We start from the raw sequence: 7,758 nt of genomic DNA on the forward strand, positions 1-7,758 counted from the left end.
CAACCTTAGATAAAATCTTAGCTAAAAACTTATGTGTCAATCTCCCATTTTTTTAAAGTAGATATTAATAAAGTTGATATCTACTTAATATCTTAAAATTAACATAATTTATAAGATATGATTAATAATAATGATAATAATAGTATTCATATTCTTATTTCAAATTAAGTATAAATTAAAAAATAAAACTCATAAAACTCTTCACACTTTTTGATTTAATTCAAATCATATTCTTATTTAAATATTAGTTATAAACTAAAAAAATAAAACTCATAAAACTCTTCACAATTTTTAATTTAATTCAAAAAATAAAAAATATTTAATAAATTTTATATTAATAATCACTAAAATTATAACTATTACACTACAATTATAATAATATAAAAAGTAGAAAAAAAACAAAAGCTAAATATATTAATAATTACTACTCAGTAAAAAGTTAAAAAAAAAAAGAAATCAAGTAAGAATAAAATTATTTACTACTTTATTCATATTTTTATATAGATTTTGAAATACTTAATTAATCAAAATAATAAATTTAAACCACAAATGACATATGTAAAAATAATTTTAATAACTAATTTTAAATTTAAAGTTTTCATGATGGCAACCCTAGACAAATTAGCATATGTGTCAATCTCCCATTCTTTTCAAATTAAAAAAAATTGATATTATTTTAATATCTTAAAATTGATATAATTTATGAGATATGAATAATAATAATAATAATAATAATGATAATAATACGATTCATATATTTTTTTTAATATTAGTTATAAATTAAAAAAATATAAAACTCTTAAAACCACTCTTTTACAAATTGGACCGAACCAGTCAGTCAAACCGGGAATCGGAGGAGTCACCGGTCTAGTCTGATTCCTGGACCATATATGCTATTGAACCGGTGAGAACCGGGCAAAATCGGTCAAAATCGGTCAAAATCGATGAACTGGTGGTTCAAATGCATGCTCTTTTTTTCCGCACAAAACAATGCCGTTTTCATGATTTTTTTTTAAAATTTTTAAAATATAATTAGACTTTGTTCAAACCTTATTTGGAACAACTTTTCCCTTGTTTGAAATTAGACCTGGCTTAAAATTTATTTAAATTTATGTTTTGTATTATTTTGTTGTGAGTGAAGATTACATTTAAAATTTGAAAGTAAAAAATAAACATATGAAATTATGATATTTTGGAAATTTAAAATTTTGTAGGTTTTGTGATATTTTTTAAAGACTGAGTCATCTGGTTCGACCGATTTAATAAATATATAGTATTGCAATAGAGACCGGTTTATTCAACTGACTATCTGGTTACGATTTAGTCATGCAGTTCGACCAGTGACCCAATGATTCAACCAATGAACCACTGACCTAATACCCTCACCGGTTTAATGACCGATCCAGTTTTAAAACACTGCTTAAAACTCTTCATATTTTTTAATTTAATTCAAAAAGTAAAAAAAACGTTTTATAAATTTTATATTAATAATTACTAAAATTATAACTAATACACTACAATTATGATAATATAAAAAAATAAAAAATAAAAAAATTAACAATGAATACTAAGTAAAAAAATAAAAAAAATAAAAGAAATCAAGTATAAATATATAAAATAAAAAAGAATGTTAAAAGGTAGATTTTAATCTAATAATTAAATAATTTTTTATTGTAACTTTTAATTTTATTTACATTGTTATTATATTATTCTATTCTTAAAATCTACCAATAATATTTTTTTTTTGATAAATATCAATAAACTTTTTAATAATAGTTTTACACATATTTTTTTAAAAATTAAGTAATTTAAAATTTATATAAAGTATTTGATTAATGATTACTAACTTATATAATTATTTTATTTTAGTTTTTAATGTTAATTACAATTTATTTTTGAAAAAAAAATCAGTTACAATTTTTAAAATTATTGTCAAAATTAATGAGTATAAAATGAAGAGTCTTATGAAAGGCCATTCATAAAGAGTTTCATTATATTGTATTTTAATTACAATTTATTTCTGAAACAAAAATCTGTTACAATTTTTTTAATTATTGCCAAAATTAATGTGTATAAAATGAAGAGTTTTATGAAACGGCTATTCTGAAACAAATTAATAACTGGTATTGAGTACATACAAAAGTCAGAAATATGGACATAAGCTGTATACATTTCAAAATAATCACGAAGATGGATACAATGAATATGTCTACACAATGATAAAGATACACAACGGAAGAAAGGATCAGGTACAATCTTCACAGTATCCGATCAAAAGCTCTCAATCCAAGCATCTAGAAAAACTCGATCTTGCACAGTACCTGAAAAATAATAAGATGAATGGGGTGAGATTACTAAATCTTAGTGAGTTCCCCTATCTTACGGGTCCTCTCGGCTCTACTGGGTACATACATAAACTACAGATCCATCTCAGATTCTAAGGTTTCATCACTATCAAGTACAGGAAAGCCTATTAACTCGTAGCACCACGATTGAGTGTCCACTGACCACCCGATTGGATTCTCTAAGAACCTATCACATGTTCGGATATCAGGTACATGTTTCCTCCAGAATAGGTCTTCCAGATTTACCTGCCAACCTTCTGTCGGGAGCTACCCTCAAGGTCTGGTATTCCGGGATTACCTGCCTATCTGCTCTCGGAAACAAGACCTAAAAGCATACCTTTTCAATCTACATGGTAATTAAATCATATGACTATAGAGAACCATGGAATCGACATTGAATCGCATCGCACGATTCAACTCCTCCAATATCCCAGGGCTCGAATCTCACATAGAAATTCACCCTCAAGGAGATGACAAAAGGAGAAGGTGTGGCCCACATCTCCGGGAGTTCATCCCCGGAGAATAGCTCCTGAACTACGGAGCACGGCCCATTCTTGAGATCACACACTCGAGGAATGCCTGCAATATATGTGGCACAAGGGCATCCTTGGAAATACTTCACAAGAAATAGCCAACATATATGTAACATGCCTACTCGCAGTTACTATCCTTATGTTTGTTCTCTAACCCCTCGTCTCATACTTACTACACCATTAGATTGTAGGATTTTGGAAGTCGTCCCTTGATAGGAAAAAGGAATATCAAGTTAGCATCCGTTCATATATATTGGTTTAGGTATCCTAAGGTTCACCTTACCATATCCATATTTTATTAATCGACGTACACAAGTTTCATCAAGTTGTAAGACCTCCTCGCCTATTGGTTTCACATGGTTAGCTTCACAAGCTATAAGACCTCAACATCTTTAGTGTACGTAGCTAGATTTGATTTTCTATCACCGCTCATTCCATGATGTCTACAACCTAGTTGAAGGAACACTTGGGCACGAAGGCCTTTAGAATGATTAACAAATCAATTATCCAAGCCTTATCTTTACTAATCAAGGTACACGAATATTCACAAGGATTGGATTAATAATTAATAGTATGATAATGTTGTGGAAGCTTAAGTATCTCGTAGCCCTTTCCGTTAGCTTTCCAATGCCTCCAACGGCGCCCAATTATGAGTTACGGAACTCCAGTTATGGTCGAAACAGTAAAGGGATGATTTTCTGTCAGGTGCAATCGATTTGCACTGGTGTGCAATCGATTGCTCACTGAACCAGAAGCGCAGAATGCCAAATTTTCACAGTGCAATCGATTGCTTGAACCCTGCAATCGATTGCTTACTGAACCAGAAGCAAAACTCACATTTTTCTTGCATAAAACCAGTTCCAAATACGAATCCCATCATATATTAACATTCCACGGCATACAAAAGCATCAACAGAACACAGATTTCATCCATAAAATCAACATGCAAAGTATTGATCATAATCTAAACCCTTAATCATGCTAGGTTCCCAAATTCTACCCCAAGTTCCTAACTAATGAAACTCACCTTATTGATGATGAAGATTCAGACTTCTGTTGATTGATGGAGAGAGGAAGGTGACTACTAAACCAAGCTTGATTCATGAGGTAAAAACCTTGTTATCCTCAAACATCTTGCACATGCATCCATGGAGGTTTGATGAAAATGGACATCTTCTTCTTCTTCTTTTCTTCATCTCCTTCTCCCACTCTCCCACTCTCTAAACTCTTTCTTCTCTTCAAATTCTGATTTTTAGAGAGATAATGAAAATGAGATAATGAGGTTTTTCTCTTGTTTTCTGACTTAAATAATATTCCATTTAATTACCCAAATGCCTTTGACACTAAGGCTTAATTACTAATGATGCCACTTCTAGTTCAGCTCTTGGATTAAGACTTAATCCTTATTTACTAATCATGCTATCTTCACTTGACCAAGTCATTACCTTACTAATCTTCTCTTAAATCTTACACAAGAGTAGTCTTACTAACTCCATTCTAATCACCCTCCTCTAATTATCAACCACCATAATCACGCCTAATTACCAACATTAGCATAATTAGTGGTGACTAGTAATTAGGGATGTTACAAAAAAATTAAAAAAAAAAATTAAAAAAAAAATATTTATTCCACGTGGAATTATAAAATAATTTAAAAAAATCCACGTGGACTGCCACGTAGGCAACAAGAGAGAAACTTTGCTGCAATGTGGCAGTCAGGGGGGTCCCTTGAGGAAATCTAGAAATTACAAGGGGGGATTGCAAAAAAAAACTTTACCAGAGGCTAAAAACAAAACTCGCTAACATTACAGGGGGTTACATATTTAACCCTTTGCAATTTGAATGACACTCTAATTGGCACAAGCTCCTACAAACAACAACCTTAGAACGAATATTGAAATACACTCTCTTGCAATCATCTAGAGAATCTAAATTCTAGAAACTATAATACATATGCTTATGTTAAGATATTTTTATTTTTTGTATTGATTTTTAGTTTTTTTTTAGTTACCTTCCTCTTTCTTCACAATTCTAGAATGACACTACTTATATTTTCTTTAGGATATACATATATTTGATAAATTTTAATGTAATTTTTATATTATTTACAATTACATCTATCTTTTTTATTACTCCTTAAAATTCAACATATTCTCAAATATTGTAATAAACTTATATATAATAATTATTCGAATAAACTCATTATAAAAAAATACTATAAACATAATCAATTGATCCTCTATTATTTTTAGAAATCAACTTTTTCGTTAGGGTTTATAAAACTACATATAATAATTACTTAAATAAATTCATTTAAAACATTCTACAAACAAATCAATAATCTAGAATTTTGAAGTTTAAAGTATTATATACAATAATAATATATTATGGACCAACCGCGCAACGCGCGGGTTACATACTAGTTAGTTACAATTCAAGATAAGTTTTTCCAATTTTCATAAGCATCACATAGGTCAAAATTAGTTACAATTCAAGATAATGTATTCGAATACAACTTTTGCAACATCAGTCACATATTCTTGACTTCTCTCTTCCATCATCTCACAAATTCCTTCGATATTCAAACAAAAATAATAAGTTACCATCAATATATGTTTTCAATAGAATTAGTAAGTATATGGAAAAATATTCAAAAAATAGATGAATTACCTTGATGAACGACCTTGACCAAACATAAGTAGAAGTAACATCTTGATCGTTTCCGACCTTATTCACAAAATTTCAATTTCAGCTTCATCTTGAGCCTTTTTAGATCTTTTAGCTTTAGGTTCTTGTGGAATTCGCACCTCAGGAGAAGTAACATCTTGATCATTTCCTCCCTCTTGCAAACTCTCTAATGTTTCTTGCTCACTAGTTTCAATGGACTCTGACTCACGATTGAGTGGATGATTTTGTCGAATATCTTCATCTTTCATAACTTTTTCTCCAGTGGCCCTGTCATCTCCACATGCAATGGACAACTTGTCATAATTAGAAACAAGTTTTGTCATCCATTGTGCAACTTCTGATTTTGCCTACATTAAATAAACAGACCCACACTGATCAATATAATATATCATACAAAATTCTATTGCTGGCAGATTACCCCAAAACTAAGCCTACAGATACAATATTAGAACAAGTTGAGTAAAATCAAAAATCAATACAAAACCTCCTACTAGTTAAATAGGCAGTAACTGCTATTGACCAAAGCAACTCAGCCCCAAACCATCCATTCACACACCTTACTAATGAAGTGTACTCCAACAATGTAATTACACAATAAATTTAACAGTCAAGAAAACTGAGATAACACAAAGAAGGTGGGTTTTCCTTACTTGCTCTATCACCAAACAAGGAAAACATAACACAACCAAAAAACTAAGTTTTTCATATGATATAGCAGTATAAAACACTAATGCATATTTATCTAATTAAATAATGTGCAAATTTAATACTAAACTATGTAACCATATTTACACGAGTTTCTTCATGTAGTGACACAGTAACATTGTTCAAAACAACACAGTTGTATCTATCATAATCATACAACAATATAAAATAAATAACATAAAACCATTTAGGGATCCCAATTATGTTGTTGCGAGAAAACTAATGATGATGTAAACTATGTTACCTAAAAATTTCTATTTGTCAGTCAAATTCAGTTTTAACTTCAGATACACATGTTCCAAGTGCATTGTTTGTGTAGAGTACTAGAGTTTATGTGAATCTCGGACAGCGTTGTGTAACACCGACCTCCTAAAATGATATAACAGTATAGCAAACAAATAATTCTTATATTATTGAAATCTAGCAGTATAGGATATGGATTTTCTATTCCTTTTCTTATATTATTGCTTTTGATTGCTTCCATGATTAGGGAACAACAAACAATTCTTGGGATCACTTCACAAACAAAACTAGTTGTTATGATAGCAGTTTAATAATTAGAACATTAACAAACAAAATTTTATTCTAAATTAATATTTTATTTAAGTAGCATACTCATGATTCTCCTATATATAAATTAATCTTCAGACTAATTCCCAAATTTTTGTTTGTACAATACTCAAAATACTTTCATTCAGACATTATTTAATTTTTGTCTTAAAACATTCCCTTGTTAGAAAAAATTAAAATACATTAACCATCTGCACTAAATCAGTTAGTTATATTTAGACTACTTTAAAACCTAAAAACCTCAATCAATATTTACACATAAAAGCATATATTTATTTTTAGTTAACTAGTAATTACTCTATCAAATTTATATGGATATAGTGATTATTGATCATAATACAGGCTTAAGTTTTTCTAGTATTAACTTCTATACCAAATATTGAAATCTAGTTGACAATATCCATTCACAATGATTAGAAAATTCATAATGAGCCTAATAATTACTTGGAGACTATCCATTGTTATGATAGCAGTTCACAATGAATCAACAAACAGAAATTCTACACTACACTTTGACATTGAACAAATAAAATCACAACAAGCACGCATACATGACAGTAGAAAAAACAAGTAGTATCTATTTTTTGAGACATAATTAACAAGAAAAACATACCTTAATTAGTGTTTTCCAAACTTCAGTTTCAGCAATCTAACAATTTGTGTTTGAGTCCCAAGCAAATCCACTCAAGTTCTTGAAAATGTCAAAACATTTATGAAAATTTCTTTTCACTAATTTCCATTTACCTTTCACCTTCTCCTTTTGAAAAGATCTATGAAACTTTTCACTTATCTCCTTTGTGACGTTGTTATATGCTTTTGATCTATAGGTTCTGTTTACTTTGTTTCCCTCGTTTGCTAGATGCACAAAGTCATTAATGAGAGCATTGTCCATATCTCTCTTTCAGAGGTAGACACGA

Source organism: Vicia villosa, unplaced genomic scaffold (genome assembly GCF_029867415.1).
Source record: "Vicia villosa cultivar HV-30 ecotype Madison, WI unplaced genomic scaffold, Vvil1.0 ctg.001537F_1_1, whole genome shotgun sequence".
NCBI lineage: Eukaryota > Viridiplantae > Streptophyta > Magnoliopsida > Fabales > Fabaceae > Vicia > Vicia villosa.